At 42.6% G+C, this 19249-nt stretch overlaps 1 protein-coding gene across 1 annotated transcript in view; it reads left to right on the forward strand.

The window, feature by feature from the left end:
• Positions 1-4508: 4508 nt before the first annotated feature.
• PDZK1 (PDZ domain containing 1) overlaps positions 4509-19249 on the forward strand; it is a 63344-nt gene continuing 48603 nt past the window's right edge. The window contains exon 1 of the mRNA XM_019956675.2: positions 4509-4685. The gene's annotated coding sequence lies outside the window, so the exon portion shown is untranslated. The remainder of the gene's footprint in view (positions 4686-19249) is intronic.

Here is a 19249-nt window from a genome sequence, read left to right on the forward strand (position 1 = left end):
GGTTGAAGTCTTCCTGAACCCAGGCTTCGGCTCCCTGAGCCGGGCGCGGGGTGGAGCTTGCGGGTTCACCCAGGAAAACCTAGAGGCAGAGGTCTAGGGTAGGGGTATGCAATTCCGGGTCTGATGGGTCCTGGGGTCACAGCCTGTACTAGAGTTGCAGCTGGCACTAAATAGCAAGAAAAGTGGTGGGGCGGGAAGTTGGGACATTCTGGGTCCACCACCTGTGTGGGGACAAGTCTTATCTCCCTCATAGAGCAGAGTGGGCAAAGACATGGATGCTGACTAGGTTGGCACCAGACTGGCACTCTCACCTTTTGGCCTTTTCTCGGGGTTTCCTGAACTCCCTTGGCTGCCTAGGGCCTGTGGACTGTCAGTATGGAGTGACTCAGCCACAGCCAGCAGGGCATGGACTCCTTTCCCTGACCTTTTCAAATGGGAGACCACTGAGTCTTGGATTCAGACGCAAGCTTTCTGTGATGGAAGGCACGTTTCTAAATCAGGCTCACGTTCCTTTTGTGTTTCAAGCTGCATCATGGGAATGTGATGATTAAATGGCACGTGAAGCTGTACCCAGGGTTTTCTGGGATATGTGGACTGTTACTGGTGGGGACAAAATTGTAAGGAAGAGGCTCCATTCTCTCCTCTATCAAAGCCCAGACCTAGCCTCTCAGAGGAGCTGGAAGGTTAGCAATCCACTTCACAAACACCTCTGTTTGCAGATCTCCCACAACATTGAAAAAAATGCTTGAGGCCCAGAGACAGGATTTCATCAGTCACTACAACTTCCTTAGAGTAGAGGCAGAGTTGTAAGTCAGCCAAAGTTCAGGCAGGAGACCCTTGGATCACTTGTCTGCTTTCTCAGGCCTCCCACTCTGACCCCTCTCGACACACTAGAGCAGAGGCCTTCTCAACCTTTACATAAATGCGCTATGAACACTTCTGTTGTCTGGTGAAGCCTGTGGATCATCTTCTCAAAATAACGTTTAAAAATTCATAATATATAGAATAACAAAGGAAACAAGTTATATAAAAACAGTTGTCCAAACATTAGAAGAATGTGTGATAGAGTGGTGTATGGGCTTCTTTAGAAGTAGCATCAGTCTAAATAAACAATTGTAATTTCACAGAAGTGATGAGCATATATGACATAGTAAAAAATCTGCGACAAGCCTGAAGAGATTTGTAAATAACTGTAATTTCTATTGATTGCAAATTCTAATGTGGTTTGTTGCCTACCTTCATAATGGAAGCAAATGCTAACTTTCAACTAGAGACTGGTGAAGATAAAGATGTAACATTTCTCCCTAATTCACTATCTCATGAGTGAATCCATGTACTCCCCAGTTAAGAGGTCCTGCAGGACAGGCTCCTTATTTTGCCTGTGGGGAAACTGAGGCAACCAGGTCTCCTGATTCCTAGGTGAAGGGTCTTCCCACTAAAGTGCATAACTCTGGAACTTGGGAAGAACTATCTCCAAACCAATATCTTCACCCTGGAATTTCCAGGTTTACTCTGCCAGAAACATGCAGTGGCCAAAGCCTCCCTTGTTTGCATCACCCATAGAGCCTACATCTGGGATGTGAGCTCCCCGCAAGGCACCTCACAGGGCCAGCTCCAAGCTCCATGGAGCCTAGTGTCTTTTCCCAGGCTAGGCTTGGGATCCAGAGGAGAATTGATTCAAGCCTTGCTAACTTTCCTCTGCTAACTGTCTCCTTTTTATTGATAAGAATGACCCTTTGTCATTCATTCCTCAAGACTGAACAGAAGAAAGGAGCCTGGAGGACTTAGAAGTACATAAGCAATTTAGACTTTGGTACAGTTACAGTTTAGACTTTGGTACAGTAACAGTACAGGTACAGTTACTTGAAGGAGTTCACCTGGCTTTCCCTCCCATGAACACACAGTGTGGTTCTTTCCCATTTGAGGAAGTTGTCAGGACAGGGTGTGCCCCTGAATGCCTCCTGGAGAATATTGAGCACGCCGGCTTCGTGGGTGTGAGGAACACTTCTCTTCCCAGGCTCTTGAGGGCAAAGAACATTTTAAGACATGGGGCTTCCCAGGGACCTCACTGGAAGCCTGTCCTTGCCTGACCGGTCCTGTTGACTGTCCCATCCCCGCTCCCAGGCCCCAGGTCCCCATTGGGCCTCTTTACCTCAGGACAGAAGTTCTTTCCTGCTCTCAGGCTGGGGGCTCTGGTGAAAGCTCTGTGAATGAGCTCTCAGCCCTCAACTTGCTCTTCATTTTTGTTCAAGCCCCATCCCCCTCTTCTGTCGTTGCTGGTGCCCTCATTACTGGTATATATGGTCTTTTAACACCAGAGATGAGTTCTTTAGTAGCAATCATGGGTCTTCCTACTTTTCTCTTCCTCCTCCACCCCCACTGTGAAATCTTTTCTTCTCTGTCTCCTCTACCTCCTTCTCTACCACTTTCTCTTTTTCCTTTTTTTTTGGCCTGTGTTAGAAATAGACTAAGGTGCTGAAAAGGCTGAGAAAAACCACTCTTTGTTTTCTTCACCTTGAGGGACAAAGATTTTTCACTTGGTAGCTCACTATAAGGATAAGACTGAAATTAGAATATCTTAATATCTTGTCACTATAAGGACAGAATGTGCCCTCAAGTATAAAGTAAGGTGCCTAGTCTTTTCTTGAGAGAAGATTTGGCTTAGGAGTAGGACATCGAGGTCCTGATAAAGACATTGGGATCTGGGGTCAATCTCCTCTGGGAAGGCCCTTACCAGGTTATTCTTTCTTCTCCCTCAGCTCTGAAGGTGCCAAAAATTGACTCATGGGAGCATCCTGACCCAGACTAAGTGATGGCATTTTTATGTCTTTATTCTCTATGCTTTTACTTTTTACTTTCCAGATGGGCCTGTTAATCTATGTAGGGCTGTTTCTGCTGACTCCAAATATCCTGAGTCTGCCGTTTGACTCTCTAGACAACGCCTTCCTGTCCTGGGCTCATTCCTAAGCCACATTCCACAATCAGTCTAATTACTGGGTCTTGGCTTAGATGGTAAAGAAACCACCTGCAATGTGGGAGACCTGGGTTTGATCCCTGGGTTGGGAAGATCTCCTGGAGGAGGGCATGGTAACCCATCCAGTATTCTTGCCTGGAGAATTCCATGGACAGAGGAGCCTGGTGGGCTACAGTCCACAGGATTACAAAGAGTCAACATGACTGAGCTACTAAGCACAGCACAGGACAGAGAACAGAGCTGCTTCAGGATGAAGGGGAAGATGGGCCAGGAGTGATGCAGGGAGGCGGGGGGAGCAAGGGAGATGAGGGGTGATGGCAGTCAAAATGGTCCTATACGTAGAGGTGAGGGGGTGGGTGACTGACCTTATTTCTTCACTCGTGACCCCCTCACCCATTTCTATTCTGTTCTATTCCTCCTCGGTTGTTGATGGCTGGGGAGACTGTGACGATTATTCCTAAACTCTAGATTGTGTACTTTGGTAGAAAAAGCATTGGTCTGAGAATGAGAAACTTTGGGCTCTAACCTCTGCAAGGCTGGGCCAGGCCCTGTGCCAGAGGGGACCCAACACAACACGAAGTCCCCTGGCTCTGCAGCAAACTCTCCATGATTGCCAACCAGTGCTGGGCTACCCAGGAGCCCTAATTGGGTTGGGGGAAGTTTTTCATGACTAGAGTCCCTCTCCACTTGTGTGGACAGGGAATTCCTGTTTTGTAGTACTCTGTGCCCCACCCCCAAATAGTAACAGGACTTCTGGAGTTTGAGGTCCTTTCAGTGGACAAGGAAACCATTGTCTGGGCTTTGTCAGGTGAGACATACATCAGGAACATGTTGTTATTCCATTGAAGTATTCAGCTTTCAGTATTCATAATGAGTCAATTCCAGGAGCCTGCGGTATAGAAACCCTTGTTGAGAAGGGAGGTCTTTCATCCCCTTTCCATGTCTCTCACCAGCATCCTGGTCACAAGGCCAGCCCACCACAGCCCACAGGACACCTGGCCCTGCTGACATAAACTCTTAAATTGGACCTGGTATCTGGTAACCCAGTATCCTTCTTTGTTGTCCATACAATAGTGGTCAAATTTATGACCTCCTTGTTCCCTAAAAAGGAGATTTGTCCATGCTTGTCTCTGTGGGGTACTTAGAAGGTTGGCTGTGAGGGCATTCAGCATTTCTCATCATCCAGCGATTATATAACAAAGATTGTTATGAATGTGAAGAGGAGTTAAACATAACAGGGCTGTAGATGCATAAAGGTGGGCCCCCTGAGCCCCAACAGCATAGATATGTATTCACACTGGTTACTGCAAAAACCTCAAAGTTTTGCAAAGACCTGAGGGCTAGAAACTGAATCATAGAGGGCTTCTTTCTCACAGTGAGTTGGCATCTGTGCATCTTGTAAATAGTTGCCTAAATCATTTTCCTAAGATGCCGCTTCTGATCCCTCCCCACTGAGCATCATTGTATGGTAGGCACTGGGGGCTGACGTGCCTGAGTGCCGGCCTCCTCTCAGGAGAACACGCTCTGCTGAGGCCCCACCCCTGAGCCAGAGCCGACCGACCGCACCAGGTGCTGCAAGTCACCCAGAAGTGAGAGGACACCCAGGAAGGAAAGCGGGAAGAGAGGCCGACCCGTGCACCAGATACTGCTGGGCACTTTCAGGAAAGGTGACATTTGAATTGAGCATTTAAAGAAGAGAGAATTTCAAAAGGTAAGTGCTTTTCAGATAGAAGAACAACAGGAATGAACCAGGAGTGGGGACACTCGGGGCTTGTTTGGAAACCAGTGAAATGGCTGAGGTGGCTAGAACGTAGGTTGCTTGCTGGCTGGAGGGGCAGCCCCATTGCCCACAGTCTCCCAGATGTTTATCTTGTCAGCCTTCACGTGTCTGAGGTGAGTCCAATCACACAATTTAACAGCTGATATATTGTTTCCAAGATATTACTATAAAGTGCTCCATGTTAAAAGAAAATCTGGTTAGTTGTTAAATCATACTTGTATCTCACTTCTATAGAACTGTGAGGTCTTAGAACTGGAAGGGACAAACACAGTCATCTAGTCCAGTCCCTGGCAGGGTGTAGAAGCTTCCTTGTCAGTGGTTCTCAAAATTGAGTGTGTATCAAAATCACCTGGACAGTTTGGTAAAATACACATGTCTGGGCCCAGCCACAGAGTTTCTGATTCAGTAGGGTTGCGGTAGGGTCCGCGGATCTGGGCTCCTAATAAGTTCCCAGGTGCTGCTGTTGCTGTAATTCTTGACAACTAAGTTATTTAATACTTCTTGAATCCTCGGCTTCCATCTCTAGTTGTGTGTGGCTCCTGACCACTCTCAGCACCCACCCACTATTTTTTGTTGAACCCTCCAGTTGTTTGAAAATTCTCCCTCTTGTTGCCTTCAGAACTGCCTTCCTTTTACTTCCACCCAACCATTGCTCCTAATTCTGCTGAGAGCACCACACAGAACGTGTCTGTGGATGGTGGTTGAGTCACAGGCCTGGGCTCATCTCCTTACTCTCCCACTAGGTATGTGACCTTGGGCAAGTCTCTCAGCTTTTCTGGATTTTCCTGATCTGTAGAATGGAAATAATATGTTTCTAAAATATCTAAATAAGATGTTTAGATTGAATGAGAAAGTGTGTATAAAATAATTAGCTTGTTTTTTGGGCACATAGTAAGTACTCAGTAAATGTTGAGTTTTAGCATTACCCGGATTTCCTTCTCCATGTGTGTGCATGCTTAGTCTCTCAGTTGTGTCTGACTCTTTGCGACCCGATAGACTGTAGCCCACCAGGCTCCTCTGTCCATGGGATTCTCCAGGCAATAATACTGGAGTGGATTGCCATTTCTTTCTCCAGGGTATCTTCCCAACCCAGGGATTGAACCCAGGTCTCCCACATTGCAGGTGGATTCTTTACTGTCTGAGCCACCAGGGAAACCCTTCTCTATTGGGATCTCATCAAATCACTGAAGAAAGTTAATCATTTTAGCTAACATTTCTGCTTTCTGGGATAAACATCTTTAGTTTCTTCACCTATTCCTTATGGCAGTGTCAATATTTCCTTCATTTTTGTTACTCTGCTCCAAACAGAGTCTGGTTTGTACAGTTCCCTTGTCAAGTGTGCATGGGGCTCAGACCTGCCACTGGCCTCAGCATAGTTGGAGCCTAGTATACTCAGTGCCGCCAAAGATCACTAGCTTTTGTGGCTAACTTCCACATTTCACTTGACCCCATCAGACTTTTAGGCAATGAAATGCCTGAGGCCACATCTGCACATAAGGAAAAATTTGTTATTTTGTCACATTTCCCCTTGAAGCTCCCCTGGCTGCCTCTGCATGGGGCTCTTACTATGTGTGGGGTGTTGGCTGGGGACATCACTCTGATCCTGGGTCTGACCTGGGGCTTCCGCTTGCTTTGTGACTGCCTTGAGAGCAACCTGGGCAACAGGCCATGTGAAGAAGCATGTCAGAGGCTGACGGAGAAAAGGGATCTACTTCTTTTCTCTGTTTGGCCTCTGCCTCTCCTGCCTCCATGGGCCTGGTGGGAGACCCAGCGTCTCCCCTGGGGAAGGGTGAACTGACCCCTTTGGTACAGCCAATAGTTTTCTGGAAGGAAACCAAACTTCAGGGCCAGAGGGCATTTAGAGCAAAGCTGTGTAGGCATTTCAATCCCCACCCCCTGCCTCTGTCTCTACTGGCCTCTTGCCCAGAGTCCTTGGTAACATCATGAGGAGAGAGTCAGGGCTGTTTTTTATGGGGATGGCATGGCAGCTTCAGGGGTGTAGGTATTAGGGTGACAGGCAGGCTCTGGGAGCAATGCCTCTCACAGTTTCAATCCCAATTTCCAGTCTGTAGTGAATGGCTTACTGGGAATAATGACCTCAAGTTTTAAACTGAAGGCAGAAAAAAATCTGCCCAAGTCACTGGTGTCAAGAGAGAGTCTTACCTCTTCCTGGTCACAGAGGACACCAGTTCCTTTGCAGCCAGGCCTCCCTCCTGCAGAACTGCTGGCTTGGCAGCCTGACACTGCCACCTGCTCCACATGCTGATCCATATGGCGATATACCAGGTTTTTTCAGGATACAGCAGCCTGGTGGCAGAAATGGCTGCAGTCACAGCTCTGTGTGTCTTCTGGGCTGGGGTGCCTCCTCACTGCCACCACAAAGCCACACTGTGCCATGTGAGCAAATAGGAAGACGGCTCCTTTCTGCAGTTCACTGCCTATTAGACAGCAGAGTCACACAGAATGTGGCTTTGAAGCTGCAGATCCCCATCTTTCTCTGCTTATGGCCTCTTGACAGCTGCTCCGCAAGTGGCAGGTGTGGGTTCCAGTCCTGAGCTCTGTTGTAGCTCTGCTTAGCTCTGTCTTTGGCCAAAGGAGTCGAGGAAACTAGCCTCCTGCATTTTGTGACATCTGCACTTCTTCAGCCTTCCTACAGCACCTAGGAATCTCAGGCCTGCTGATGCCCAAGTCTTTGAATCAGGGACTTAGCATTTTGTCCTCCAGAATATTTCCAGGCTGATCTAGGGGAAAGGAAAAAGATACTGTTTAGCAAGGGATCCATTGCTGAGGGTAGGATTTCAGCACTCGTGTAGCTGGGGGCATAGAGGCTGTATACCACCTTATGGCATATCAGTTGGGATCATCTTTAATCTGACTGGGGCTCCTGAGAAGAGGTACTTTCTTCAGTGGATAATGAAGGTGAGTATTGTATGTGTGTGTGTGTTTCTGGCATGTTAAAATTCTAAGCAATGGGGAAAAATAGCATGCACATGAATTAGTTGTTTCTCTTAACTAGAGTGTCAAGAAGTCCTGAGACCATCCTGAAGGAGGCAGTACTTTGAGGCAGGGGTGTCTTTTAAATCATGCCACAGACTTGGGTCCATTAATCTATTCCTTGTCTTGATTCTCTCTCACTGGCCTTTCACGCCTGAATGGGATGATCCTCAGTCTCCCTGTGAGGACTGGAGTCAGGCTGAGGCTGTGGCCTTGAAGTCTCTGGCACTTTCCTTGTTTACCTGTCCCTAAGCTTGTCCCTTTGGGGCCCCTGAGAAGCTGGAAACTTCCCAAGGCCGTTGATCCTCCATTTCTGTGTCTTTCAGAAAAAGGTAAGGATAGACCCTAATCGGTATTCCAAGAGTGCCCAGACTTTGATACATTCAGGAACGGAGGACATGGCCAGTTCTTGCTCTGTACCTGTTTCCTGCCCCCGCCCCAACCAGTGGAAAAGTACTGTGTATTCTGACCCCTCAGCTGGGAAAGGGAAGAGGGAGGGAATAACTACTGAAGTATCCTTTGTAGCCTACTTGCAAGTATTAATAAGTCACAGCTCTCTAGGGGTCCTCAGACCTGCCAACCTGCTACCTGGTTGGTGAAAAAACACTAGAAAGTTTAACTCAGCAAACATGTGGAGCCACAGTGTGTGAACCAGCTGAGGACCATGACTTTGCCCTTCCTCCTGCCCATTGCCTGGTACTGCTGTAAAACATTTATCTCAATTCTGTATCTGGACCCTGGCCTAATAAATTCCTCCAAAGGTATGCAGCCTAAACAGAGTGCTTCTTTGGGTGTTGGATGAGGCCAGAGTAATCTAGGGAGTAACAGAGGAGATTGTCATAAATATTGACCCAGGGGCAGAAAACTGCTGGAGCTTAAAATATCAGGCTCCGGGTAAGTTAATGAGCTACTAAAAAGACAAGGATAATCAGATCTGAAGTTGGGGTAAAAATATGAACGTATCAGGGATATATCTGAAATGTAAAGGGTGGAGGCTAGAATCTTGTACTAAACCAGGCAGACTGGTGTAGTAGAAGGACATTGGCCTTGGATTTATTTTTTATTGGACTGTAGTTGATTTGTAATATTAGTTTCAGGTATACAACATAGTGATTCAATATGTTTATAGATTATAAGCCATTTAAAGTTATTGCAAAATAATGGCTATATTTCCCTGTGCTGTACAATATATTCTTATTGCTTACTTATTTTGTACATAGTACTTTTAAACTTTTAATCCCATATCCTATCTTGCCCCTCCCCCCTTTCCTCTCCCACCTGTAACCACTAGTTTGTTTCTACATCTGTGAGTCTGTTTCTGGTTTATTATATTTATTTATTTGTTTTGGTTTTTAGATTCCTCATGTAAGTGATAACACACACAATTTGTCTCTCTCTGTCTGACGTATTCCACTAAGCATAATGCTCTCTAGGTCCATCTGCACTGTTGGAAATGGCAGAATTTCATTCATTTTTATGACTAGTATTCCATTTTATATACCACATTTTCTTCATTTATTCATCTGTTGATGGATACTCAAGTTGATTCCATATCTTGGTTATTATAAACAATGCTGTTATGAACATTGGGGTACATGTATTTTTTTTCAAATTAATGTTTTCACTTTTTCCAAATGTTTGCCTGACAGGAGAATTACTGTATCATATAGTAGTTCTAGTTTTAGTTTTTTGAGGAACTGCCTATTGTTCTCCATAGTGTCTGCACCAGTTTACATTCCCACCAACAGCTGAAAGGTCTCCTTTCTCAACACCTTTTCCAGCATTTATTATTTATAGAATTTCTGATGATAATCATTTTGACAGGTGTGAGGTGGGATTTCATTATTGTTTTGATTTACATTACTCTGATGATTAGTGATGTTGAGTATGTTTTCATACACCTGTTGGTCATCCATATTTCTTCTTTTTTGAAAAATGTCTATTCAGGTCTTTTGCCCATTTTGGAATCAGGATGTTCATTTTGATATTGAGTTGTATGAGCTGTTTATCTGTTTTGGATATTAATCCCTTATCAGTTATATCATTTGCAAATACTTTCTCCCATTCAATAGATTATTTTTTCATTTTGTTGATGGTTTCCTTTACTGTGCAAAGCTTTTAAGCTTTATTAGGTCTCATTAAAAATTTTTTTTCTTTTCTTTTACTTTAGGAGATAGATCAAAAAAATATTCCTACAATTTATGTCAAAGAGTATTCTGCCTATGTTATCTTCTACAAGTTTTATGGTTTCAGGCTTACAATTAGGTCTTTAATTCATTTTGAGTTTATTTTTATATAAGGTATGAGAAAATGTTATAATCTCATTCTTTTGCATGTAGCTCTCCAGTTTTCCTAGCACTGCTTATTGTGGACACTGTCTTTCCCTCATTGTATGTCCTAGATTAATTGCCCTCGTGTGTGGATTTACTCCTGGGCTCTGTGTTCTGTTCCAGTGTATGTCTTGTGCCAGTACCATACTGTTTTGATTACTGTAGCTTTGTAGTACAGTCTATAGTCTGAAGCTAGGGGTGATAATTTCAGCTTTGTTCTTTTTTCTCAAGATTGCTTTGGCAATTCAGGGTCCTTTGTGGTTCCATATAGATTTTAGGATTATTTGTTCTAGTTCTGTGAAAAAGGTCATGGGTATTTTGATATGGATTGCATTAAATGTGTAGATTACTTTGGGTAGTATGGACATTTCAACAATATTAATTCTTCCAACACAAGAGCATGAGATAACTTTCTATTTATTGGTATCATTAATTTTTTCATCAGTGTTTTGTAGTTTCCAGTTATTTCACCTCCTTCATTAAGTTTACTCCTTGGTACTTTATTCTTTTTGATGAAATTTTGAACAAGATTGTTTTCTTATTTTCTCTTTCAGATAGTTCATTATTAGTGTATAGAAAAATAGCAAATTTCTATATATTTACCTTGTATCCTGCAACTTTACCAAATTCATTTATTAGTTCTAACAACTTTCTGTGGAAACTTCAGGGTTTTCTAGTGTCATTTGTTGTCATTGTTGTTCAGTCTCTCAGTCATGTACCACTCTTTGCAACCCCATGGACTGCAGCATGCCAGGTTTCCCTGTCCTTCACTGTCTCCTGGAGGTTGCTCAAACTTATGTCCACTGAATTGATGATGCCATGCAAATGTCTCATCCTCTGTGACCCCCTTCTCCTCCTGCCCTCAATCTTTCCCAACATCAAGGTCTTTTCCACTGAGTTGGCTCTTCACATCAGGTAGCCAAAGTATTGTCAAAGTATTATCTAAGTGTAATGTCATCTGCAAATAGTGAATTCTACTTCTTCCCTTCTAATTTGGATGCCTTTTATTTATTTTTCTTTTCTGATTGCTGTAGCTAGGACTTCCAATACTATGTTAAATAGAAGTGGTGAGAGTGAGCATCCTTGTCTTATTCTTGATCTTGGAGGAAAGGCTTTCAGCTTTTCACCATTCAGTATGCTGTTAGTTGTGGGTCTGTCATAAATGTCCTTTATTATGTTGAGATATATTCCCTCTATACCAACTTTGATGAGACTTTAAAATGAATGGATGTTGAATTTTGTCAAACGTTTTTTCTGTGTCAATTGAGATGATCATGTGATTTTTATCCTTCCTTTTGTTAATGTGTTTTATCACACTGATTGATTTGTAGATATTAAACCATCTTTGTATCCCTAAAATCACAAGTTTTTTATCCATGGCTCTGCTCTAAACTTGAGGTTAATTGACTTGGTTAAGTCACTTCATCTCTTTGAGTCTTTTTACATAGTAAAAAAATTGAATTGGTACAACTCAATAACAGAAAATCAAGCAATCTGATTAAAAAATGGGCAAAGGACTTGAATACACATTTCTCCAAAGAAGATATACAAAAGTTTAATAAGCACATTTCTATTCTTTCAGGAAATACAGATCAAAACCATAATGAGATGTCATTTCACACCCATTAGGATGACTGTTATTTAAAAAATACAGAAAATATCAAGTGTCAATGAAGATACAGAGAAATTGGAAGCTTTGTGCATTGTTGATGATAATGCAAATAGAGCAGCTGCTGTGGAAACACAGTATGGCAGTTCCTCAAAAAATTAAACATAAAATTGCCATACAATCCAGCAAATACACTTCTGGGCATATACTCAAAAGCACTGAAAGCAGGAACTCGAACAGATGTCTGTACACTCATGTTCATAGCAGCATTATTCACAATAGCCAAAAGTAATCCACTCAACACTGAGTGAATACATAAAATATGGTGTATACACACAATGGAATATTATTCAGTCTTGAAAAGGAAAATTCTAATACATGCTAAACATGGATAAACCTTGAAGATATTTGCTAAGTGAAATAGGCCAGTCACAAAAAGACAAATACCATGTGATTCCACTTGTACAAGGTACCTAGAGTAGTCAAATTCATAAAGACAAAGAGTAGAATGGTGGTTGCCAGATAAAAATAAAAATGGACAGTTGTTTAATAGACGTGTAGTTTCAGTTTGGGAAGATAAAGAGGTTCTGGAGATGGATGGTGGTGATTGTTGCACAACACTGTGAAAGTACATAATGTCTCTGACACTAAAAAATGGTTAAAATGGTAAATTTTATGTTATGTATGCTTTTACCACAATAAAAACAATTGAGATGGAGAGATCCAAGATTCTTCAAGTATGCCAATGCCAAGATAGAGATCCCTTCCAATTGTGGATACTGTGTTGCCACCTGAGCAGGCATCACCCCAAGTTCTGACTGCTGTTTGGACATTACATAACAGAATCCCTGGATGAAGACAAATGAACTACAACTGTACACAACAACACGGATGAATCTCACGAATATCATATTGAATGAAATAAGCCAGACCCGAAAGGAATACACCAGAGCAATTTACTGAAAAAAGACCTGCCTCTTCCTCTGTTTTTGTCATATTGCTTCTATTTGTATGGGTCTGTGTGGGGGCTTTTTAGTCTGTTCCAGTGTTACAGTTTACCTTGTGGCCATGTCATGTTGTCGTAATTATTGTTTCTCTAGTATCTTGTTATCCAGGAGAACAACTCCTTCCTTATTCTTATTTTTCGGAATCAGCTTGTCGAGTTTCACCAAAAAACAAACATGTGACCAAACAATCCCTGTGGGAAATTTGATTAGAAATACAATAATCTGTAGATCAGTTTGGAGAACTATCTTAGTGCTGAAGTTTCAGTCAATGGATATGGTAAAATCTTCATTTGCTTAAGTTTATTTGGTTGCTCTAAATGATTTTTTAAAATATTTTTATTTGTTTTTTGGCTGTGCTGGGTCTTCATTACTGCCTGGGCTTTTCTTGTTTGCAGAGTGCAGGGCTTGTCTTTAGTTGTGGTGCACAGACTTCTTATTGCGGTGGCTTCTCTTTTTGCAGGGCACAGGTTCTAGAGGGCATGGGCTTCAGCAGCTGTGGCATGTGGGCTCAGTTGTTGCAGTTCCTGGGCTCTAGAGGGTAGGCTCAACAACTGTGGCACATGGGCTTAGCTGCTCTGTGCCATGTGGGATCTTCCCAGATCAGGGATCCAACCTAAGTTTCCTACATAGGCAGGCAGATTCTTTACCACTGAGCCACCAGGGAAGCCCTCAGTGATGTTTTCTAGTTTTCTACAAGCATACCCAAATATTGATCCCCTCACCCTCTGGGGAGTCTGGGGAAAGCTTGGGACAGTTGGCCCTAGGCAGGTCACTCCAGGCTTAAAAAGCCTCATCTGTTTACTCTAGTGATGAGCTATGCAACTGTTACCAATTTCTCCATGTGACACGATAGGAAAAAAAAAAGGAAAGCATTGGGATGTCTTTTTACTTCTCTGTTCCTGACCACTTGCACAAAATGCTGTATGTGTGTGGGCAAAAATGCCATCCATGATGCCCCAAATGTTCTGAACTCTCAAACAGAGTTGCCCACTGTGTACTTCTAGCCCGTTTATTTCCATGAGCTTGCTTCTACAACATGTGCCCATAAATTAAGAGGTCTTGTTCTTGCAAAAACCACAATAATGTTATTTTCTATTGAGGATTCGTCAGGTTCTGGGTAGTCTACAAATGTCTTTTTAAGTCTCCAAGAAATACTCTAACGTTGTTAGTATCTGTTCTTCATAGAAGAAAAAACTGGAGTTTTTTTTTTTAATAAATTTTTAAGAATTGAAGTATAGTTAATTTACAATGTTGTTTTAGTTTCTGGTATACAGTGATTCAATTATATATCTCGATCTCTGTATAGTTATATATATATATAATTTTCACATTCTTTTTCCTTATAGATTATTATAAGATATTGATTATAATTCCCTGTGCTATACAGTAGGGCCTTGTTGTTAATTTTATATATAGTAGTGTACTCCAATGATGCTGTGAAAGTGCTGCACTCAATATGCCAGCACATTTGGAAAACTCAGCAGTGGCCACAGGACTGGAAAAGGTCAGTTTTTGTTCCAATCCTTAAGAAAGGCAATGCCAAAGAATTCTCAAACTACTGCACAATTGCACTCATCTCACACGCTACTAAAGTAATCCTCAAAATTCTCCAAGCCAGGCTTCAGCAATACGTGAACCGTGAACTTCCAGATGTTCAAGCTGGTTTTAGAAAAGGCAGAGGAACCAGAGGTCAAATTGCCAACATCCGCTGGATCATGGAAGAAGCAAGAGAGTTCCAGAAAAACATCTATTTCTGCTTTATTGACTATGCCAAAGCCATTGACTGTGTGGATCACAATAAACTGTGGAAAATTCTGAAAGAGATGGGAATACCAGACCACCTGATCTGCCTCTTGAGAAACCTGTATACAGGTCAGGAAGCAACAGTTAGAACTGGCCATGGAAAAACAGACTGGTTCCAAATAGGAAAAGGAGTACGTCAAGGCTGTATATTGTCACCCTGCTTATTTAACCGATATGCAGAGTACATCATGAGAAACGCTGGGCTGGAAGAAGCACAAGCTGGAATCAAGATTGCTGGGAGAAATATCAACAACCTCAGATATGCAGATGACACCATCCTTATGGCAGAAAGTGAAGAGGAACTAAAAAGCCTCTTGATGAAAGTGAAAGAGGAGAGTGAAAAAGTTGGCTTAAAGCTCAACATTCAGAAAACTAAGATCATGGCATCTGGTCCAATCACTTCATGGGAAACAGATGGGGAAACAGTGGAAACAGTGTCAGACTTTATTTTGGGGGCTCAAAAATCACTGTAGATGGTGACTGCAGCCATGAAATTAAAAGACACTTACTCCTTGGAAGGAAAGTTATGACCAACCTAGATAGCATATTGAAAAGCAGAGACATTACTTTGCCAACAAAGGTCTATCTAGTCAAGGCTATGGTTTTTCCAGTGGTCATGTATGGATGTGAAAGTTGAACTGTGAAGAAAGCTGAGTGCCGAAGAATTGATGTTTTTGAACTGTGGTGTTGGAGAAGACTCTTGAGAGTCCCTTGGACTGCAAGGAGATCCAACCAGTCCATCCTAAAGGAGATCAGTCCTGGGTGTTCTTTGGAAGGACTGATGCTAAAGCTGAAACTCCAGTACTCTGGCCACCTCATGTGAAGAGTTGACTCATTGGAAAAACTCTGAGGCTGGGAGGGATTGGAGACAAGAGGAGAAGGGGACAACAGAGGATGAGATGGCTGGATGGCATCACTGACTTGATGGACATGAGTTTGGGTGAACTCCGGGAACTGGTGATGGACAGGGAGGCCTGGCGTGCTGCAATTCATGGGGTCGCAAAGAGTCGGACACGACTGAGCAACTGAACTGAACTGAACTCCCAACCTCTTAATTTATCCTTTCCCTCTTTCCCTTTTGGTAACTATAAGTTTGTTTTCTATGTCTGTGGGTCTGTTTCTGTTTTTTAAAAAATTTCATCTGCATCATTTTTTTTTAGATTTCATATACAAGTCATATACGGTATTTGTCTTTGTCTGACTTACTTCACTTAGTATGATAATCTCTAGGTCCATCCTTGTTGCTGCACGTGGCATTATTTCATTTTTACTTTATGACTGAGTAATATTCTATTGGATATATGGACTACATCTTTATCCATTCATCTGTTGATGGATATTTAGGTTTCTTTCATGTCTTGGCTATTTTAAGTAGTGCTGCTGTGAATATTGGGGTATATGTATCTTTAGGGGGGAGGAGGTATATATATATTTTTTAATTAGGGGTTTTTTGTCTTTTCTGGGCAGAAGGCAATGGCACTCCACTCCAGTACTTTTGCCTGGAAAAATCCCACAGATGGAGGAGCCTGGTGGGCTGCAGTCCATGGGGTCCCAAAGAGTCGGGCACGACTGAACAACTTCACTTTCACTTTTCCCTTTCATGCATTGGAGAAGGACATGGCAACCCACTCCAGTGTTCTTGCCTGGAGAATCCCCGTGACGGGGGAGCCTGGTGGACTGCTGTCTATGGGGTCACACAGAGTCGGACACAACTGAAGCGACTTAGCAGCAGCAGCAGTCTTTTCTGGAGTCAGTGCCCAAGAGTGGGATTGCTGGATCATATGATAACTATATTTTCAGTTTCTTTCTGACAGCACTGAGTCCTTGTTGTTGCTTGTAACTTTTCCCTAGTTGTGGCGAAAGGTAGCTACTTGCTGATTGTGGTGTGTGGGTTTCTCACTGTGGTGGCTTCTCTTGTTGCAGAGTATGGGCCTCCGTGGTTGTGGCACATGGGCTCTACAGCATGGACTTATTTGCCCGGTGGCATGTGGAATCTTCCTGGACCAGAGATCAAACCCATGTCCCCTGCATTGGCAGGCAGATTCCTAACCACTGGAGTACCAGGGAAGTTCTATTTTTAGTTTTTCAAGGAACCCTCATAATGTTCTCCATAGTGGCTATGCCAATTTACATTCCTCCCAACAGTGTAGCAGGGTTCCCTATTCTCCACACCCTCTTCAGCTTTTATCATTTGCAGACTTTTTGATGATGGCCATTCTGATTAGTATGAGGTGAAACCTCATTGTAGTTTTGATTTGTATTTCTCTAATAATTAGTGATGTTGAGCATTTTTTCATGTGCTTTTTAGCTATCTTTATGTCTTCTTTAGAGGAATGTCTATTTAAGTCTTTTGCCCTCCCCCTTTTTTTATTGAGCTAAATAAGCTGTTTGTATATTTTGAAGATTAAGCCCTTGTTGTTTGCATTCTTTGCAATTATTTTCTCCCAGCCCATAGGTTGTTTTTTTACTTTGTTTATGGTTTCCTTTGCTGTGCAAAAGTTTATAAGTTTGATTAGGTCCTATTTGTTTATTTTTATTTCTTTTGCCTTGGGAGACTGACCTGAGAAAACATTGCTATGATTTATGTCCAAGAATATTTTGTCTGTGTTGTCTTCTAGGAGTTTTATGATATCATATCTTATATTTCAGTCTTTAAGCCATTTTGAGTTTATTTTTGTGTATGGTGTGAAGAAGTATTCTAACTTCATTGATTCAGCTGCCTGGCTTTCCAAACACCACTTGCTGAACAGACTGTCTTTTCTCCATTGTATAGTCTTGTCTCTTTTGTTAAAGACTAATTGACCATCAGTGTGTGGGTTATTTCTGGGCTCTCTAGGCTGTTCCTTTGATCCATATACCTGTTTTTGTGCCAATACCACACTGTTTTGATTATTGTATGTTTGCAGCATTGTCTAAAGCTGACGTTTTGAGAGGCAAAGTAATGCTAAGTGATAGAATCATTTCTGGAAACATGGCAGACTAGAAAACCTGAAATCCCTTTCTCTACAAAGTTCATGGAAATACTGGGTAAAATATATATTAAAAAAAAAAATGTTTTCAACTAGATAGTTGAACTTGGAAAAAAGGAAAGAAATTGCTAAGGTCCAGAAGTGAAGAGAAAGTGAAGTGAAAGAAAGTGAGGAGAAAGCTAAAAACCAATAACCAAGTAGTCTATTTTCCCAGGGTCACTTTGGGACAGGAGTTAAGACCTAGGAACTGAGACCCTGCATGGAGCCCAGAATCTCAGAAGGCTACAATCTCAGTGAAAGGGTGGGGTAAAAACCAACCCTGTTGGCAAAAGGAGATTCATTCATCCACTCACTCATTCATTTTTGGAAAGCTTGTTATAAGCTAGGCTTATATTCTAAGCCTAATATAATATAGGCTTATATTCCAAGCTAGGCTCTTGGAATACAGTGACAAAACAATTACAAATCTCTATCCCTGGGGAGATAATATTCTGGTGGGGAAGAGACAGAATATAATTCATAAACATTATATAAACATGATAAAAGGAGATAGGTTTATGGAAAAAACAGAACAGGGTAAAGTGGATCAGGAATAAGAAGGAAACCACCTGTCTTGGCCTGGACTCTGAGAAGAAAAAGAATCTTCTCTTGCAAGTTCCTGACCATGGATCTGCTTTCAGGAGGTGCTGGTGCTGTAACTGACATTCATTTTTTGCATGATCTAGAAATGGCAACCCACTCCAGTGTTCTTGCCTGGAGAATCCCAGGGACGGGGGAGCCTGGTGGGCTGCCGTCTATGGGGTCGCACAGAGTCAGACATGACTGAAGCGACTTAGCAGCAGCAGCAGCAGAAGCACTACAGCAAGTAACCAACATAAATTGACCCAAGGTTTTTCGTGTCTTTCTTTACCATTCTATGTGTATGGAGAAGATCTGCTTGACAAAAACAAAACAGAAAACCCTCCACCCGAGCTGCCAGGTGTTCCATAGATAAAGCCCAGGCAAATTTAAGCTCACAATAAAAAATATAAAACTGTTAATAGCAGATTTAAGATTCAATTCAGCATCTATTTGATGCCAAATTCCTTGCTCATAACTCTTGTCCCTATATACACCGGGGCAGGACTCCACTACATCCTCATGGGCAGGACTCACAGCACTTAGGTTCACAGAATCTTAGAGTTGGAAGCAACCCAAGAAATCACCTACTCCAATCCCCTAACAATGTAGGACATCTTTCTGTAACATGACACAGGTTATCATCAGCCTCTTCTTGAGTACCTCTAGGGAAGGAGAGCACATTCCTTGGATAGTGGGAGGCTTTATTGTAAAGGAAAAACAATTCTACCTAAGGAGACAGACAGGCTCTGTAAGCCTTCTGAGCCAGGAGATCTGATAGGATAATTAACCAGATGGATTTAAAGGCTTCTTATCTGTAAAATAAGATAAGGGGCTTATCCTGGGGCTTCCCTGGTAGCTCAGACGGTAAAGCATCTGCCTGCGATACAGGAGACTTGGGTTCGATCCCTGGGTCAGGAAGATCCCCTGGAGAAGGAAATAGCAACCCACTCCAGTATTCTTGCCTGGAGAATTCCATGGACAGAAGAGCCTGGTAGGCTACAGTCCATGGGATCGCAAAGAGTTGGACACGACTAAGCGACGTCACTTCACTTATCTGTAAAATGGGGATATTGTCTCGTAAGATCATGCTGAGGGTTAACAGAATAATGGATATAAAGGCTTACCAGGCACACACAATAGACAGTGTTATTTTCCCTTATCT

Source organism: Bos indicus, chromosome 3 (genome assembly GCF_029378745.1).
Source record: "Bos indicus isolate NIAB-ARS_2022 breed Sahiwal x Tharparkar chromosome 3, NIAB-ARS_B.indTharparkar_mat_pri_1.0, whole genome shotgun sequence".
Classification (NCBI taxonomy): Eukaryota; Metazoa; Chordata; class Mammalia; order Artiodactyla; family Bovidae; genus Bos; species Bos indicus.